This window comes from Pipistrellus hanaki (genome assembly GCF_964339955.1).
Source record: "Pipistrellus hanaki genome assembly, chromosome: 2".
Classification (NCBI taxonomy): Eukaryota; Metazoa; Chordata; class Mammalia; order Chiroptera; family Vespertilionidae; genus Pipistrellus; species Pipistrellus hanaki.
Genome location: NC_140504.1, coordinates 76454137 through 76474497, shown reverse-complemented (window position 1 = coordinate 76474497; position 20361 = coordinate 76454137). Strand labels below are relative to the sequence as shown.

The window sequence follows — 20361 nt, the reverse complement described above, 5'->3', positions numbered from 1 at the left end:
ATAAGGAAACAAAATGTTTCAGGTAGGAGGTAAAATATAATACATATTAAGTAAATTTTTCACTTTGATCACTAAAAATATTTAAATAGTATTATATATATATATATATATATATATATATATTGTGTCCCAAAATGTATACATACTTTAACAGCTGATTCTTTTTAAAAAAATGAAATGTATTTTAATAAACACTACTTTTATAAATATACATAGTGTGGATACATTTTTGGGGGACACCAAGCATTTTTTGAAAAATTAAATTCAAGCTATTTTGCTTTTGTTTTTAAATGTATAAAAATTTTATTCCTAAAAATGTGTAAATCATTCCAGAATTATTTTCAAGAATTAAAGGAAAGACTGTTGACAACTACTATCATTAATTTGCTATATTTTCTTCTAATAATTCCCTTTGTTCATGCATTTCTAGTCAAGCTTTCAACTTTACATGACTTGTATGAGGTATAATTCATCATAGTAAGCCAAACAGCAACTTGATATAAACACTGATAATCAGCCATTAGAATTGGTAAGGCATACTGGCTGGCATTCATTCTGATTGATTAGTGTACATACTGTTAGTTGCTATCTATAAAGAATGCCACCTAATTTACAGAATTTAGTAAAAATGTGCTGATGGTCTGTCATACTGACGCTTAAATAATGATTTCTAAATTGTCATAGCATACATTGATCATATACACAAACTATAAATATATGGTGTATGTATATCTTTAAGTAATTTATAGTAAAATATTTATAAATTATACATCATAAGAAATATTTGATTATAGTAATTGTGAAATAAAAATTTTTAAAAATTAGTTTAATTGTGAGCAATGTCCAGGAAAGTTGAAAAAAAAATGCAAGCTAATAAACCACACAAACTGTATTAAGATAGTTTTTTTCTATATCTGAGAATGTGGAGACATTTTATAATTAAAATTCATGTGCATTATTAATATCATGATTTACAGAACTCATTTATTTCCCAGGCCCCCAGGCACATGTAGTACAAGAACACCAATTTAATTAAGATAACTTTTGAAATTCAAAAGCCAAGTTAGTGCCTTTTACATTAGTAAGCTCTTGTTAAATGGGTGCTATATATCAATTTCCAAAGGTTTACAAAGACAGAATTGTAAATGAATTATTAATAACTTGTCCTGGAGTGAAAAACATCACTGTCTTAAGGTGTTTCCTGATATTCTCATGGAGAAAGCTCTCCCCCCCCCCGCCCCCCCCTGTGAGGTGAGATGTATCAGAGGTTTAACATTTTATAGAAAAACTACTCAGTTACAGTCATTGATAAAGGAGGAGAAAATTTTATATATAGCACTTACTATATTATTTACTTGCCCCTTGGATTTTAGCTGCAAAATATCACAACCCTATATAACAAAAGCCCAGGTGGTGCCACACCCTTGCACGAGGCCCTCACGCGACCCCCTCATGTGATGTTGTCACAAGATGGCCACGTGCACAGCAGAGGCTGGGCCCGGTGGCCACTTCACATGGTGAGGCCTGGGGGTCCCGTGGCTCTGTGCAGCATGGAGGAGGCCAATCCTGGTGTCTCTGCTGTCTCACATGGAGGAGGCGGGTCCTGGCGGAGGAGATGGGTCAAGGCAGGGGAGGCCAGTTGGGGGGTGATCAGGCCAGCGGGGAAGGGCAGTTGGAGGCCATCAGGCCGGAATGGGAGCTGTTAGGGGGTGATCAGGATGGCAGGCAGAAGCCATTAGGGGCAATCAGGTAGGCAGTCAGGTGAGCGGTTAGGAGCCAGAAGTTCCGGATTGTGATAGGGATGTTCCACTACCACAGGGATCAGGCCTAAACTGGCAGTCGGTCATCTCCCGAGCAGTCCCAGGTTGTAGAGGGTGCAGGTTGGGTTGAGGAATATCATGCCAACCATGCCTAATTTTTGTGCACCAGGCCCCTACTTCATATATAATTAGATAAACTAGTATTTATTAATTTTATAGTTATGGGTTGATTTGTGCCTTAATAGTTAAGGTACAAATAATTACGTTTTAAAAAATATAAAATATTTAGGGAATATGAACTGGGGTTAATAAAATTGGGATTAACAATTATTTATTTTAAAAGTTCAAATGAGACCTTCCAATAAAGACACAAATAGCCTATATGACATATTATCCAAAAAGATGTTAAATAACACTTAAAATATCTAAGAAATATAACCGTATTAGTAAAACTTGTGTATAGAATAATAGTTAAAATGCCAAAGCAGTGTAAGGCTTAATAGACACACAAGATTAATTTAAAATATTTGTGATGTGCCAAATAAAAATTTTTTTAAAAAAATATATTTTATTGATTTTGTACAGAGAGGAAGTGAGAGAGATAGAGAGTTAGAAACATCGATGAGAGAGAGTCATCGATCAGCTGCCTCTTGCACACCCCGCACTGGGGATATGTCTGCAACCAAGGTACATGCCCTTGACCGGAATTGAACCTGGGACCCTTCAGTCCCCAAGCCAACACTCTATCCATTGAGCCAAACCGGTTTCGGCCCAAATAAAAATTTAAAGGAAAATAAATAAGAATCTGCAGAGTAGCATTTTTTGTCATGATAATGCCCAAAACAATCATTTAAAGAAAACATTTCATACAAGCCATGTGTTTACATTACTAATATGATTAGCAGATGCTTTAAAATATAAAACATTTATATTATAGTTTCACTTATCAGTCAAATATAAAATCATAACCTGACTCAAAATTTTATTATTAGTATGCTTTACAGGATATCATTAAGCAAAAGCTAGCATAGACATACTTTATAATTGATAAAGGTAGTGATTTAAATACTTATAATTCACAAAAGGCTAATAGAAGATATTTACTGTGGTATCCATCTACTAAAAAAGGAGAGAAGATAGAATAATGATAATGTCTTAAAAGGCTATTTTTATAAACTAGACCATGTCAGAATTTCTCCATGTGTTCTTGATAGTTACAAGCTTTTCATTGTCTTCCACAATGGTGTTAAGACAATAAAATGAAAAAAAAAATCAAGAATTGTTTGTTATGTAATATAAATGAAATAGGATGTAATTTTAGTCACAACTATAATAAATGTATGTTCATGGTCATAAAGACAGATTTTCATTATACAATGAGATGTGAATTACTATTGATCTGCATACCACAACAGAGAAAGAATAAAGTAATCAGATGAATAAAACTAATCTGGGATACTTTACACATGCTGTTTCAGCACACTAAGCAATTTAATAAAAATATTAATATTCTAATATATCTATATAACCCGTTTTTGTTGTGAAAATAAAATTTAATTACACAAATAATAAACATTTTTAAATTGACTTGCTAGAATACTCATTAAAATGAAAACTTAAACTGGATTAGAAGACATTTAAAACTATCATCACCTTTTTAAATTAGGTTAAATGTTAACAATTAAGAAGCTTGGGATCAGAGGTGAAAGAACTATTGTTAACCTTCATTAAGACTGAATTATTCACTGGGGTCAGGAATAAAGATTCTGAGTATCTTTTTGAAAAACTAATTATTATCAATATTATCATAAATATTTTTAAATTAAATTGGGTGTGAGTTTATCATTTTATATAGAAAAAGGACAGTTATAATTTTAGAAAGTAAAATTCTTTATAGAACAACTGGTTTAATGTCAAAGAATATTATGAAAAATGTAAATGTTTTTATTAGAATAAATTAAGATTATTTTTATTAATTTAGATAATTATGTCTAAAATCTAAAAATAATTGCAATAAATATTTTATTAGTGACTTTTGCTAAGTACCTTCCCTATTGTGATTCTCTATTCAACATTATTTTCAGAAAACTCTCAAAATAATTCTTTATGTGTGGGTTTTTATTCTATTGAGCAAAACTTACTCCGTTTCACAGGAAAAAAAAAAAGAGAAAAAAAAATTTTCTTTCAAGAAATTTAAGAGCAGAGATAAAATTGCTTCTTTAAAGGTGATTGTTACAAAGCAGCCTAGATTTTGCCAAGTTCAATTTAGGTATGAAAATAAATGTTCTAAACCTACACAAAAATAGCCTAGGTCCAGATGAAAATCCAGTATCCTGTAATACTACTCTTTAATTTTTAAAAGTATTTTCCTAGAAATATAATTGTTTATTTACCTGTGGTTAATTTAAAAATGTGATACTAAGTCTATATGACTCATCATTATTTTAGTCTCTTTTAAAGTTAGATACTTGGGAAGGATCTAATCTAATTGGGAAAAAAAATGGCATTTAGGAAATTTTACACAAGTCATTCTTCACTATCATTCAGTAAATTTTAAAAATTGTGTTTGATTTCTAATATCAAAGGAATGAATAAAAATTGAATGTTAAGCATATCTTTACATCTTACATTTAGTCACTTGATTTTAAAAATATGTCTTTTCACTTTTAAATACTGGAATTTTAATTTTCAGACTCTTTGGCAAAAAAGGGCTTTGTCATTTTGAAGTAAATATGTCATTTTTTAAAATAAAACTATGCATGTAAGCATATAATTACATTCATAGTTTTCATTAGACATATGCACATGAAGTATACTTCTTGTTTCAAACAAAAGAACACAAGACATTTATATTAGTTTGCTTGGATGACTCAAAGTATCACAAACTGGGTATCTTTAAGAGAGATTTATTGCCTCACAGTTCTGGATGCAAAGAAGTCTGAGATCAAGGTGCTGATAGGTTGGTTTCTTCTGAGGGCTGTGAGGGAGAATCTGTTCCAAGACTCTGCTGACGTCTGGCAATATGCAGGCAGCTTTTGACATTCCTTGGCTTGTAAATGTATCACTGATACATGACTTCATGTCACATGGCATTCTCTGTGTGCATGTCTCTCTGGGTCCAATTCTTCCCCCCTTTCATAGGGACACAGTCATATTGGGTTAAGGCTCACTGTAATGGCCTTCACTCTATCATTTACAAAGACCTTCTTTCCAAATAATGTCATATTCACAGTTACTTGGCTTCAGACTTCACATATATTTGGGGTGGGGAGCACAAATCAACCCATAACTATTCAAAAATGACAAATAGAGCAATTATGAGTACTGTTCTTAAGAATTTTGGCCTTAGCACTGATCACATTCATGAGTTAGAAGGTAAAAATTGTCTCAATGCAAAATGAAGAATCAGAGAGTGCAGAGTGATAACGTCAGTGAGGAAAACAGTTGGGGAGTGGGGTTGCTGCTCTGTCTCTGTACATGTCTCATCTGAGCCTCCAGAAACCTGTGTTACTTACAAACGAAATGCAAATAATTAGAGCACCTGCCTTATTGTTTTACTGTGAACCATTAAATGCATAAAGCCTACTGTTTATATCCATATGTTTGGGAGATAATAAAGGGTTTATTAACAATCATAATAACAATAACAATAATATAGCAATAATAATAATTAATATTAAATACAAAATTTAGTGCCATGAGTACAAAAATTTAGGTATTTAAGTAATCTATGTGAGTGGCATATTTCACAAAGTAAAAAACTTAGAGAGTTGACTGTATTGAAAGTTTCTAAAACCAATACAAATGCAAGATCAGCCTCCATACTTAGTTTTTCTCACATGCTCTGTTTTGCTTTTAAGTGCAGCAAATCTATGAATCATCCTTACAAGTTAACAAGGTTTCCTGATAAATCGCCGAGGGCATAATCCCCTTGGAATACCGCTGCTCATATATGCAGTTTATTTGGATCACATAAATTCTTGGTCTAATTGGATAAAAGATGAAATATACTCAAAATGAGAAGGAAAATGATTTTTTACACATCAAAGAACAAAATTCAATATAATGTTTAAACCAATTTTACTGATAATTTGAAAGAATATTGAATGCACTATGTCAGTTCTTTATCAGAGCAATATTATATCTTCCCATTAATTTTAATTTATATCTTTTACTCAGGCATACGATCTAATTAGTTAGCAATTAAACTCTGGTCTGTGTTCTCTAAAGTGCCATTAAAAAGTTTAAATAATTCAAGTTTAGGTGTAAAATTGTAATAGGCAAGGCTAGATTTTAAATTTGAAATTCAATATCAACCTGGTCACAGACTATAACAGAGAACATAATGGGAGTGGTATGCCATCAGGGATGTTTTATTATTTATCATGAAATGTAAATGACATGCTGCACACCATCAACATACGCAATTCTCAGAGACTGCATATGGGCCTGAGAGTCACTCATTAGAGTATGTGCTTGACTTGCACTGAAGGGTGACAGCTTGTGCCACTCTGTGATATTTTATTTACTTTTTTTTTTTCTATCCAACAAGGTCACTCCAAATGTTTACTGTTTTCAAGTGACTTGATTGTGTATAATTTAGGCACCTCACTGAAAGTTCATTTCCCTCTTGCCTCTCCTTCACGCTTTAGTTTTTAACCATGCTGCCATCAAGTCCGGTGAACAAGACCTGGATCTGGCCACCTCCTTAAGGCTTGAAAAGGCAAATAGTAAGTTTGAGTATCTTGTGAAAAGGACCACGGGGCTCATTCCAAATATGATACCTCCTTTGTGCATGTGTCATATGGTTTGAAGACTGGTATTTCTATGTTCTAAAGTTGCTTATACTTTGAGAGGAACCATAGTAATAGAACATATTAAGAGAATAATGTACATAACTATACTTGCATTTCATTATTTAAAAGTAAAAATAAACTTTTTCAGAAATCATGATATTGACAATTTTCAAACATCACTCTATATGGAAAACCAAACTAAGTAGCTGAATGATTATAATGCATGAACACAGAACAAGGAGAAATAACTACTTTGGAGAAATATTTCACCCAGGCGATAATGAGGCATTTTACTAGCAAAGTAGGTCCATCCTTTTCTTGAGAACACAATGCCCCTTTATCCAAAATTTTGCTGACTAAATTCTTCACTTCTACCCTTTGATCTATCCATTCTCTATCATTCACCTAAATAAGTTCTTTTAATTACATATTAATTTTTTAATCAGGATTTAATAGGATAAATTAAATCTCCCCATGTAATGTTATAATCATATTCTAATTGTGCTTCTTTGAGATTAAAATTAAGTCACTTTGATTTGAATTTTGGGACTCCAAGACTTTGATATGTCCTCTACTTAGCCAATTGGATAGCTTATACATTGTGGATGGATTTTAAGTTTAAATCCCAGAAGTCATCCATCCCCTAAAACAGCAATTTTCAACTGGTATAAGAATTTTAAAAACATACAATACCTAATTTATTTAATCAAGGATACTGACTTCTATTCTCTTAGTTTGTCACAAAAAAAAATACAACAGCCAACACAACAATGGGTGTCTGGTGTAAATTGTTTAAAATTATACCTATTTTCTTGTCAGATTAGCAAAAAGTATATTTTATGGTTTCCTGCAGAATTTTAAATATTTGTTATGTTGCCATGAGATAAAAACATTGAAAATTGCTGCTCCAAAACAATGAAAATATTTGTCTGTGAGATCCAAGATTTAGTGCAAAAAAAAATGTATTAGAATTCAAAAATCTTAAACATAATGAAAATTCCAACTTGTCCTAAAATATAAACACAAGAGCCCATCAAAAGACTAAGATGAAGGTAAAAGAAAAGAAAATTTTTACATTTCAAGGCAACATAACATCTATGATTGTCAGGTGTAAAATATATGGCAGTTTACAGTGAGTGTCAAATTGAATAAACAATTTTTTCTTTAAAATCATTTCATAATGAAATTCTGATTCAATTTTCTGATTAGGAAGAGGAAAGTAACTCAGAAAATATATCTAAATATCACAAAGCATTTAAAATATTTTGGGATATTACAAATTGAATTTACAAATAGCAAGATCTGCCATAGTCTTTACAACAAATTAATAAACATAAATTCTTACTGCATCAGATGGAAGCAACAAATAAGACATGTTAATTTAAAACTATATTTTTCATCACTGTTTGAACACTTCTTTAATATATGAAGCAAAAATATACCCACACTTATGCACTTTTATTTTTTTAATTAAAGCAAACATCAAAACAATCTGATTTTTATTTTAAGTATCAAATTACTAGTACTATATTACATAGTACATCTCATGCCAATGCACACATCCAAATATTCATCCTGTAATATTGTAAGATAAATCATGTTGCAATAAATATTGTAGGTATGTGCTTATGGAACACACAAGAAATAACATAAAATAGAAGTTCATTTTAAGATATAATTATAATTAATAAAACCAATTAGAGGAAACACTTTACTTCAAAGAAAACAGAGGGAAATATCTTTTTTAAAAAAATATATTTTATTGATTTTTTACAGAGAGGAAGGGAGAGGGATAGAGAGTCAGAAACATGATGAGAGAGAAACATTGATCAGCTGCCTCCTGCACAGCCCCTATTGGGGATGTGCTCACAACCATGGTACATGCCCTTGACTGGAATCAAACCTGGGATCCTTCAATCCCCAGGCCAATGTTCTATCCACTGAGCCAAACAGGTCAAGGCTAGAGGGAAATACCTTACCATAGTATTTTTTTTTATCATTTATAAATAATGACAAATATAGCAGTAGGTAAGGTTTTAGAAAATTGTATTCTTCAATTAAATTTCTCAAAGCAGTTCTTAAATCAAGCCTTCTTACCCTTTATCTGCTCATAGAACATAAAATCTATTAATACATGACATAGTAATATACATGCATGAATATATAAAACATAGAAACATATCTATAACATACAGATATCTGTATACTAAACAGTTTATTTTTAAACATTATATAGAATAGTAAAACGATTTAAACACTTCCACTTTCCTACCTTTAATACTTTTGTGTCAATTTGCTATGTTAAATAAACTGTGGATCACAAACTATAAAGTCCACTATTTTTAAATGGCAAGGATGCTAAAAAACACACGCACACAACTTAAAAGTAGATGCAAAGAAGAAATAATATTTCTTAATTTGGTACATCAAATATCAAGTAGAATTAATAAGCTATTAGCTGTTGCATTTATTATAATGCTCTGACATTTCATCCATCATATTTTCTTTCATCAGAAAAGTGAAAGCAGCACATCTCCCTTAATTTATGTTGTGATACATAATAAGATAGCAAGTTGCTATTTTGTTCATTCACTCATAAAAGAGTGAAAATTTCTGTAAATAGAAATAGTAATGAATGTTCAAGATCATTTGCCATGCTAAAATGAACCTGTTTTCCAACAGTGCTCCACCTCCAGAAATCAGTAAAGCTTTGAAGTTTGGTAAGGAAAAGTATTTGATTAAAGCTTTTCTTATGGAAGTATTTTGTTCTCTGCTTAGGGCATACCTATTAATAAATAGTCAGGTGCAACACTCAGTGTTTATGTTTAATTATTTTTTTTATTTCAAACTTAAAAATATTCAAAATCACAGAAGAGACTGGAAACAGAATCACACCAGCTTCTGTTGGTGACAAACTTTTACAACTTGTTCTTTGTAATTAATTTATTATCAATATGTATTAGGCTTTTATAATGTGCTAAGATAGAATCTGATAGTATACTTATTTATACACAAAGAAGTATAATGCATGGTTTGGAGCCAGTGACCAGAGGTGGTGGAAATGTACGTAAAGTGGTAAGAACAGGCCACATCTGGGCAGAACCTAGCTAGAAAGAGGGAGTTAGCATGAGACTGTCTACCATGAGAGTATTCTGAGCAGTGGGAACTCCAGGACCAGGGGGCAGAAACATAATTAACACATTTGATGATCAGCAAAAAAAGCCAATAGTGGAAGGAGTGGATCAGTGTTTGATTAAAGATGTGACTGTGTCTTGTTACCACACACACCAATTCCTATTAGATTTTAGTCAGAAATACTGTGTGTGTGTGTGTGTGTGTGTGTGTGTGTGTGTGTGTAAAAGTTAAAACATCTGAACAGGTAGAAAACTGTATGAGTTTACTAGAGTTTCTTTGAGCCAAACAGAGGACACTCCTGGAAGTAAGAGCTCAACAGACTGAGAAGAGGGCTTCCCAGAGTAATAGGTCCTTTTGTGCATTTGAAATTAAGGAGGAAATGCAAGGAAGGTTACATGAAAGTGGGAGAAAGCAAGGCAGGGAAATGTTTGTGATTGGATTATAGGATAGTTAACAGAGTATGTGCTCTCTTGAGGGTGTTGATGCTAACCCAGGGTCTGAAAAAGAGGCATTAACCAGATGCATAAAAACAATGGACAGAGCTTGTTAAGGCAAGGATGACCTGCCCTGAGAAGTTACTTTCAGTTCAGTTCATTACAGAGGCCCCCACACCCCCTATTTTAAAAATCACATTTGTATGAAGTACAATACTTTTCAATTGCAAAGCTAATTTGGAATAAGTAAAATTGTAGAAAAGATATCCAAAAAGCAGATTGTTATAAGATCGCTTAACCAGCAAAACCTACTCATTCAATGATTCTAGTAAGGTTTGCAATTAATCTAATGGACAAAAATCAAAGGTAAGAGTTAGATAAACTCCCTAAGAAAGGAATTCGCTTTATTTTTTAACTAGTACAATGTGAAATCTGCACTGTATAAATTTTTTAGGGTTTTATAAAATTACAAAAAGTTAAAGGCAACCATCACACTGCCCTCCTTAATTCTCCTTCTCTCAATTCCCCAATCTCATTCACACAACAGTTTGGTGTTTTCTTATAAAACTAAATGTACTCTAATCATATGATCCACCAATCAAGCTTGTTATTTGCCAGGGGTTGGCAAATAACAGAAAGGGAGGAATAAACAGGCAGAGCAGAGAGGATGTTTAGGTCAGTACTCTATATCTACACTAATAAAAGAGAAATATTCAAATTGACCATTCCTCCTTGACAACCACCAGCCAATCAGGAGTCCATATGCAAATTAACCTAACAAGATGGGGGTTTAATTTGCATACACAGGCACAGAGTGGTGATGATTCAGGAATTCCACACCGCCCTAGCCACTGCAGGCCTTTGAGCAGCATGGGAAGGTGAAAAGGCAGCTCTGGCCACAGTGAAGGCAGTGCTGGCAGCCAGGGGAAGGTAGGCCATTCTCACATGAATCTTTGTGCAATGGGCCTCTAGTAATATGATAATGATGGATATCATTATACATGTGTCCCAGTCCATAGGATGTGCATTCCCAAGAGTAAATCCTAAGGTAAACATTGCTCTTTGAGTGATTATGGTACCTCAATGCAAGCTCGTCAATTGTATCAAATGTACCACCATGGTGAGTGATATTGATAATGAGGAAGCAGGGTAAAGAGTATATGGGAAATATCTGTACCTTCCTCTTAATTTTGCTCTGTTCATAAAAAAAAGTCTTAAAAAGTTAAAATGTCTATTACAGGACAAATGGCTGAAAATTAGTAGGGATCCTTTTAGTGGTATAATTCACACAGTTCAAATGTAGAAAAAGTTCCCTGAAAAGCAGAATTGAGTTCCTTGAATACTTTAAAAAGGACATCAGTCTGGAATATTGAGAAGGGATCATATATTCCATGCAGAGTAGAAGCAAAACAAATCTTACAGGCACAAACAAAACTTCTCAGTATTGAATTATTCCTATATAATGAATGGTTATTATAATTCTTTGAGATACAATTTTTAATTTTGTGTGAAAGAGACTGGTAAGTAAGAAACCATCCCAAAATGCAGGATTATTTCTACGGATGCATCACTGAAATATTTGTAGCCATGGCATTTTCATTAATATATGCTATAAATTAAGCAAACATATAGTCAGTTCTACACAACATGATAAAGTACCTGGATTCAGGATTAAACTCATTAAGTTAAACTAGTAATTTAATAACTGCTTATATAACTTTTAAAGAAAAAACAATTATGAGTTATTTTAACAGCACACAATTTCAAAGCAAGAATGTATTATATCTTAATACATTAAGATTTTCTTTGTAACAGTTCTGAATCATTCATTTACATACCATTTTTTCACATAACACTGTAATTATAATGGTTAGATTTTTTTTTATTCAACCTTACTTTCATTTTTACCAAACATATTTTTACATATTTTTGCTGATTCTTTCAGAGAAAGAGATGAAGGGAAAGGAAGAAAGAGAAACATAGATTGGATGCCTCCTGCATGCCCCCTATTGGGAATTGAACCAGAAAACTGGGCATGTGTCCTGACTTGGAATCCAACCCACAATATTTATAATTAAAATGTAATATATGATGAATAATAGTAATTATTATTATGTAATATTAATAAAAGAAACATGGTCATAAGGCTTTAGTAGCTTTCTAGATTCAGCTTAAGCTATAGAGTGAGTTCCACATTTAGGTTTTTATAAAATATATTATCAGAGAAAGGAGAAAAAAACAAATAAGCAAGCAGGTGAATAATTAAGACAACCACAGCTTCTTTTTTTTTTTTTTTTTTTTTTTTTTTTCTTTAATAAGTTTTTATTTTTCATATTATTACAAATGTTCCTTTCCCCCCCCCCCCCCATTGCTCTCCTCCACCAGGTTCCCACCCCACCCTCTGCCCTTTCCCCTCTCCCCATTGTCCTCATCCATAGGTGCACAGTTTATGTTCAGTCTCTTCCCACGCCCCCCTCTCCCCTTTTCCCCAAGAATCGTCAGTTCACTCCCCTTCCATACCTCTGATTCTATTATATTCAACAGTTAATATTGTTCCTCAGATTTTTTTAATTTCCTTGGTTTTTAGATTCACTTGTTGATAATTACGTATTTGTTGTTCATAATTTTTATCTTTGTTTACTTTCTCTTCTGAAAGAACCCCCTTCAGCAATTCATATAATTCTGGTTTGGTGGTGATGAACTCCTTTAGCTTTTTTTTATTAGTGAAGCTCTTTATCTGGCCTTCGATTCTGAGTGATAGCTTCGCTGGGTAGCTTATTTTTGGCTGTAGGTTCTTGCTATTCATCACCTTGTATATTTCTTGCCATTCCCTTCTGGCCTGCATGGTTTCTGTTGAGAAGTCAGCTGACAATCGTATAGGTGCTCCTTTATAAGTTACTACCTTCTTTGCTCTTGCTTCTTTTAATATTCTCTCTTTATCTTTTGCTCTTGGAATTTTAATAATGATGTGTCTCGGTGTGGTCCTCTTTAGATTCCTTTTGTTTGGAGTTCTGTGCACTTCCTGGACTTGTAAGTCAAATTCTTTCACCAGGTGGGGGAAGTTTTCTGTCACTATTTCTTTCAGTATGTTTTCGATATCTTGCTCTCTCTCATCTTCTGGAACCCCCATAATTCTGATGTTGGTTCGCTTGAAGTTGTCCCAGAGGTTTCTTACATTATCTTCAATTTTCTGGATTCTCTTGCCTTCTAGCTTCTGTGGAGGAGTGTCTTCTGGCTCTTTATGTTCCAAATCTTTGACTTGATTCTTGCGATCTTCCCTTCTGTTTTTAGGACTCTGTAGAATATTTTTTATTTCAGACAATGTATTCTTTATTTCTTGTTGTTCCCTTATCATTTCTTGATGGTCTCTTTTCATATCCTCATAGGCCTTATCCATCTTTTCTAGGAAATTCTTGAAAAACCTTATAAGCGTAGATTTGAACTCTATATCCAGACGCTTTTTGTCCTCCATTTCTTTCGTTTGTGATCTATTTTGTTGTCGCATTTCGCAGTTACAGATGGGACGGGGTTTCAGGGTGGAGCCTGCAGCTTTGGCTTCCGTCAGCCCCGCCCTATGCTCGCTGCCGGCGCCTCTGAGAGAAAGGTGCCCTCGATTTTCGCCTGCTGCCAAACAGTCTATGCTCTCCCCCAATGAGCCCGGTATTGGGGTTCAGTTCAGTTGGAAGTGGAGTTGGAGGTGGCGTTCACAGCAGTCTGGAGCCCCAGTCTCCTTCCCGTCAGGGCAATCCCGCGGCACAGCCGACCGTCCCTTCTCTGGGGGCAGTGTGCGCGCCTCCGGGACCTCCTTTCTCCGCTACCCCGGGGTTCCGACTTACAGCCCAGCTCCCTCTGGCTGAGCCTGAGTCCCCGGGGTCTGGCCCAGAACGGGGGTTCAGAGCAGTCAGGGGCCCAGCACAGTCGGAGTTTTCTCTCCTTCCCGCTTGGGAACGCCCGCCAGGCACTCGGCCTCCCTCCTCTCCGGCTCCGTCCTCTCCGCGCGCGCCGCGTGTCTCCGTACCTTAGGCTTTTACAGCTCCTCCGCGCTTCCTTCTGGTTTTCTCCTTGCTTCTTGTACCACAGCTTCTTGTTATTGATTTAATTTAGGGATGATTGTAGCAATGACTAAAAATGTAACAAATTTTCTAATTTTTTATTATTAACTAAAATGTAGACAGAAACAAAGATTAGAGGGGTGTTAAATAGATTAAGTTGGGTGTAATAGGTGAACTTTTATTTCTGTTCAGCTGCAATAAAACAAAGACAAAAACACCTAATTAGTATAGGAATTTCTTTTTCTATTAAATAAAATGAAGTCAGGAGTGCAGGGTACCTGGCATCTTCATGATAGCAGCAGGTCCAGTTTCCGTTGGACTTCCTGCTGCAGGATTCTTTGGGTGTGTCCTTTCACATTCAGGGTTGCATTCTCATAGATTAAATATAGTCATGTTTGTGCTCCAGGCAGGAATAATAAAACCGTGAAGAAGGGCATAAGGGATCTATATGTAATAAGTGAAACTTCATTTTTAAGGAGATGTCTCAGAAACCATATCTCACAATATTTGCTACATGCTAATTAATGACTAAAAGCCAACCAAAGATCAATCACATATTCTCAGCAATTGAGAATTAAGGTTTTCCAACAAGGCATATTGCTGTCACCAATGAATCAGGCTTCTGAAACTAAAGGTATTTCCCCTGAAAACCACTCTATATCCATCTGCCAATTTACATTTGTACTGGATATACATAAGCATTGCTTATTTTATATATAAAATGTTTAATATTTAAAATATTTATAAAACAAGTATTTAATATTTATTATTTGATTAACATATAACAAATATATTCTGCTCAGAATTCGTGATCTTTTCTCCCTAACTTTTCTAATTATAGTACTGTACATCTCATTTATTAGAAACTTCATTTTTTTTTTAGTTGCTCAAGCTTAATAATACATGGATACGATTGAATATTTTTTCCTTAAGCACTAACTCTAATATGTACTTCCTGTTGCCTTGGCTTTCATATATATCCAGATTCCAATAACTTCATGACTTCCAGTGCTTCTATCTTAGTCAAAACTTCAACTGGACTTGACAGTAGGATTCTAACTGGCCCTCAGGCCTTCATTCTGACTTCCTTCTAGTTTATTACCAATATAGCAGATTGACATAAGTGAACTTTACAGATGAAATTCAGATTGTCTTTCCTTTACCTTGTTTATATTATCTCTTATTATTCTCACTTAATCATTCTGCTCTCAGGACTGTGTCGTTCTCAAAATTTCCTCAACAGGCCCTCAACAGTAGCTTTGGTCAAAGCACTATTATTGAGATTGTGCTTTCTCAGGTATTCTAAAATTTGCTTCCTGTATTCCTCAAGTATTGGCTCAAATTTTAATTGTAGAGTCAGACTTTTCTCTGACCACCTTATTTGTAATTAATATAAAACTAGAGGTGAGGTGCATGAAATTCAAGCACGTGGGTGGGGATGTCCCTCAGCCCAGGCTGCACCCTCTCCAATTTGGAATCCCTCCAGGGATGTCCAACTCTAAGTTTAGGCCCGATCCCACTGGACATCCTCTCACAATCCAGGACTACTAGCTCCCAACTGCTTTCCTGCCTGCCATTCTGATTGCCCCTAACCACTTCTGCCTGCCAGCCTCATTGATACCTGTTTCCCTGCCAGCCTGTTTGCCCTTAGCTGCCCTCCCCTGCAGGCCTGGTCATCCCTAACTGCCCTCCCCTGCAGGCCTGGTCGCTCCCAACATCCCTTCTCTGCCAACTTGGTCACCCCTAACTGCCCTCCCCTTCAGACTTGATCACCCCCAACTGCCGTCCCTTGCAGGCCTGGTCTCTCTCAACTGTCCTCCCTTGCTGGCCATCTTGTGTGACCATCTTGTGTCCACACGGGTGTAGGATCTTTGATCACATGGGGCAGCCATCTTGTGTGTTGGAGTGATGGTCAATCTGCATATTACTCTTTTATTAGATAGGATAGAGGCCTGGTGCACAGGTGGGCAAGCTGGTTTGCCCTGAAGGATGTCATGGATCAGGATGGGGGTTCCCTTGGGGCTTGATGTGGCCTGGGTGAGGGGCCTGTGGTGGTTTGCAGGCCAGCCACATCCCCTGGAGATCAAAGTGGAGGCCCTGGTACCTGGGGTTTATTATCTTCTACAATTGAAACTTTGTAGCCTGGAGTGGAGCCAAGCCTTCTGCTTACTCTGTGGCAGCAGCCATTTCTGTTGGAATTTATGTATCTTCTATAATTGAAACTTTGTAGCTTTAAGCTAGGGGTGTCGAACTCAATCAGAGAAAGGGCCAAAATCTAAAATCCAGCTTAAATCGCGGGCCGAATGGTTTACTGAACAGTCATAAACTGACAATGTCATAAACTGACAGCGGAGTGCAGTGATGACAGTGCAGTGCGGGCCACATTGCAAGGCCTGGCGGGCTGGATTTGGCCCGCGGGCCTTGTGTTTGACACATGTGCTTTAAGCAGAGGCCTACGCCTAACAGGGTGTGCAGAAAGCTTGGCTTCCACCATTGCCAGGGAAACACAAGCCTCTCTCCTGCTCTCTGTGGCTGTAGCCATCTTGGTTGTATTTATTTGCATATTCACTCCTGATTGGCTTGTGAGCATGGCTTTTTGGTATAGCAGAGTGATGGCTAATTTGCATATTACTTTTTTATTAGATAGGATATATCATCATCCTGAATGAAAGATATTATGAATTCTTCTCCCTTTATTTTTCTTCATAACATGTATCTCTACTCTACCAAAATTTGGTTTTTCATCCAGTTTTGTGTATATCTGTCATACTAAAAAGTTAGTTTTATGAGGGGAGGAATTTTGAATTTTGTGTACTAGAAACCTAGAAGATTGCTTATTGGTATTAATTAGCTAGTGAGTATGTGGAGAAATAAATGAAAAGTGAATAAAAAAAGGAACAGGACAGTGGATCTTGCATAACAGGGACAGACAATACAAAAGATGGAAAATGCATTTGCGATGTTAGACATGAAGGCACTAATGTTGGAAATGCAGATTTTGTGAAGTGAGCACACAATGTAATACACAAATGATGTATGTAAAACTGTACACTTAAAATATATAATATTATCAACAAATACACATAATTAAAAAAATACAAGGCTCAGTGCAAGGGGACAATTGAAGTTGAAATATTTCAGTGTGTAAGTAGTGTCTAAACTAATTGGTGATTAACAAATGGTGTAGAGTAGGAACATATACTTTTTAAAAAATGTCAAAATTTATACATGGCTCCATGAGCAGCTTATTTAAAATATATCTATGTAGAATAGGAGTTTGAGTCAGGTTACATGTAAAACCTACAAATATATGTCTACAACAAAGACAAATCGTCCTCTTTCACTTGGTACTGAGACAGTTCTAATCTCTTGGAAACACTTTGAATTCTTATTATTGACAAGATTTGGGAAGCATTTTCTTGGATCTTTATAAAATCTATAATTTTATAGATGTGAAATAATAAGAGCAAATTTCAATATTAGATATTTTATCTGTCAAATTCATTATTTTAAAAATGTTTATATAGTAAAACCAGAGTAACCATTTTTTAAAATCAAGGCCTATAAAGGAGTAGTGTTATCTTTTCTAAGAAATTCCTTATAGTTAGAGGTTTCATAGCCTATATGAAACCTTCACTAAGCAGTAGACTAACATTTTACCTAGCCAGGAGACAATTTTTTATTTTATTTTAAAAATCAACTACAGAACCATCTTCAGGAGGTTGGCATATTCTAAAATTTCCTAACTGGTTTTATTAAATCTTATCTTTCTTGCATTCCACTCAAACATACTGGCTGATAAACTCTCTGCCTCATGCATTTGACTTGGGTAAATCTGTCAATCTGCTTGTATACTACAGCAATGCTGCAGGTGCAGACTTGGCTGATTAAAAGGGTGAATCTTCCTCATTTGTGGTGCTTATTTATCCAGTTCTCAGGGCAATTTAATCTGCTGGCTTTGCTTAATCGAGTTCTTTACTATTGCATCTGTGATTATATTAAAGTTATTTCTCCCCTAGACACTCAGCAAAGTGCTGTGGTAATTTTCATCGTACTGTGAATAACAGTTTCCAAATATAACAGAACCCAGAATCAGTATCTTTGTTGGACTCCTTTATGTCAGTCTTCTTTACCAGTGGAAAAGTATAAAGACGGGAGTGTTGAGAATTTTATATTCTTAAAAACACCATTGGTAATTTTAAAAGCTTAGACTTTTTTTTAAGTATCTTCTTTATATAGTGAGATCCCAAATAACTCAAAAAATATAATTTCTATAACATTACAGACACTAAGCAAGCCATTCAGCCTTTTTTGTTTGTTGTTTTTTTAATGTGATGAGAAACAGATGGTACCAATAGATTGTATACAATGAAACATCATTGCACAATGGGGCATGTTTATCAGGCTAAGAACACGAACATGAGTCTATTCATAATACCTACTGTGGAAAAAATGTGGCAGCCTTGAGGATCCAGAGTATTTCCCTCTTAGTTGAGTTTCCCAGGCAGTCATTTAATTATTTGATCCTAAAACGTATGTTTGTATTATACACTCGCACTTGCTGCTGATATTTGATGTTTTATATTTTTCTACACAGACTTAGCTTTTTTGTCTTGTATTATTTTCAATGTAAATGTAAAATAATATAGTTCATTCAAATTACCAAAATGCCACTATTATTGCTAGTCCCCCCATTTTGTTCAGCTCTTGATTAAGTTTCAATGAAATTAATGTATAATGTTTATCAATACTATAACTTTATTGGATGATACAGTAAAATATAACCAGAAATACTGGGAATAAATATTGGGGGAAAATAAAAATATTATTTTCTTATATCAAAATAAATTACTAAAAATACTATAATTTTGTGGTAAATTTATAGTTTTTATTGCTATTCAGAATGAAATTTATTTTTCAATTCTATTTCTAGTTGGTTATTGTGTGTACAAAATTGAAATATCGATTTGTGCCCTGGCCGGGTTGCTCAGTGGTTAGTGCCAGCCCTGGCACCAAAAGGGTTTGGGTTTGATTTCCAGTCAAGGACGTATACCTGGGTTATAGGTAAATCACCAAACCCTGTGGGGGGAGCGTGTGAAAAGCAACTAATTGTGTCTTTCGTTTATGTTTCCCTCTCTCCTTCCAATCTCTCCAAATAGCAATGAAAAAAAATCTGAATACATGTAACTATTATTTTATAGTGCAGTTTAAGGTGAAAATTTCCATAGTGACATATATTATTATTAATTAATTACCTTTATTCCTTATATTACTGTTGGTATAATATAATGATTTTGGTATGTATAGATGTAGTTTATCAATTAATGAATTTTATTCTAAAATTTAAATACAGCATTACTTAATAGGTATAATAAGTAGCTGATATAAGTTTTGGGGAATGAAAGGTCTAAATACACACACACTATCACATATAATAGTCATGATAGTCACACATTTATGACTTTTTATGGTTTTGGAATAACTGTTATTCCAATGTATTAATTGGGGATATTTTTCACTTTTATGTGTTCTGAAAGTATTTACATAATTTGAGGAAAATATCTTCTTCATAAATTAGCCTTTTCTCTGTTAGAGCAATGTGGTCCTGGTGTCTTGGTTTCAATAAGTAATCTTAAATGCCTTTCAAGTCTTTTTCATGCTTTTTGTATATTGAAGTTTCTGCTTTGGAAGTTAATTTTAGTTATTTATATTTTTTGTATAAATAATTTATCTCTAGATTGTAAATGTTGAGTCTTAATAATTGTTTGCCATTAATATAAAAAGCCAGTGACTAGAACACCTTAATGACTGGAACCACCTAACCTGTCATGATGATGCCCACTGTGGACAAGGAACCAGCCCCATCTAGGGGTGGGGCTGGCCGGCCAAACTCCTGCAGCCCCTTCCCCCATCAGGCCCAACACCAGATGGGCCCTCCCACCCTGATCAGGGGCGGGGCTGTCTGGCCAATCACCTGTGACACCTCCCCCAGGCTGGCTCCACCCCTGATGGTCCCCCATCACTCTGATTAGCCTGAAAACCCTCCGATCGCCATCTCTACCCCCATCTCTACCTCCCACAGCCCCTCTCCCAGCCAATTCTCTGGTAGGGCCCACTGGCCCACCACCTAAAGTTCCTCCCCACAGCTGGCTCTGCCCACCCCCAATCAGGAGTGGGATCCGCT

General features: G+C 35.0%; 2 long non-coding RNA genes across 2 annotated transcripts in view; one reads left to right on the top strand and one right to left on the bottom strand.

Moving 5' to 3' along the window:
• The window catches only part of LOC311618188, a 407984-nt gene extending 395549 nt beyond the window's left edge, over window positions 1–12435 (bottom strand). Inside the window, exon 1 of the long non-coding RNA XR_014794256.1 lies at window positions 12398–12435. This is a non-coding gene — a long non-coding RNA (uncharacterized lncRNA). The remainder of the gene's footprint in view (window positions 1–12397) is intronic.
• LOC311618195 overlaps window positions 1–20361 on the top strand; it is a 696016-nt gene that overhangs the window by 433466 nt on the left and 242189 nt on the right. The gene's annotated exons all lie outside the window — the stretch shown is intronic.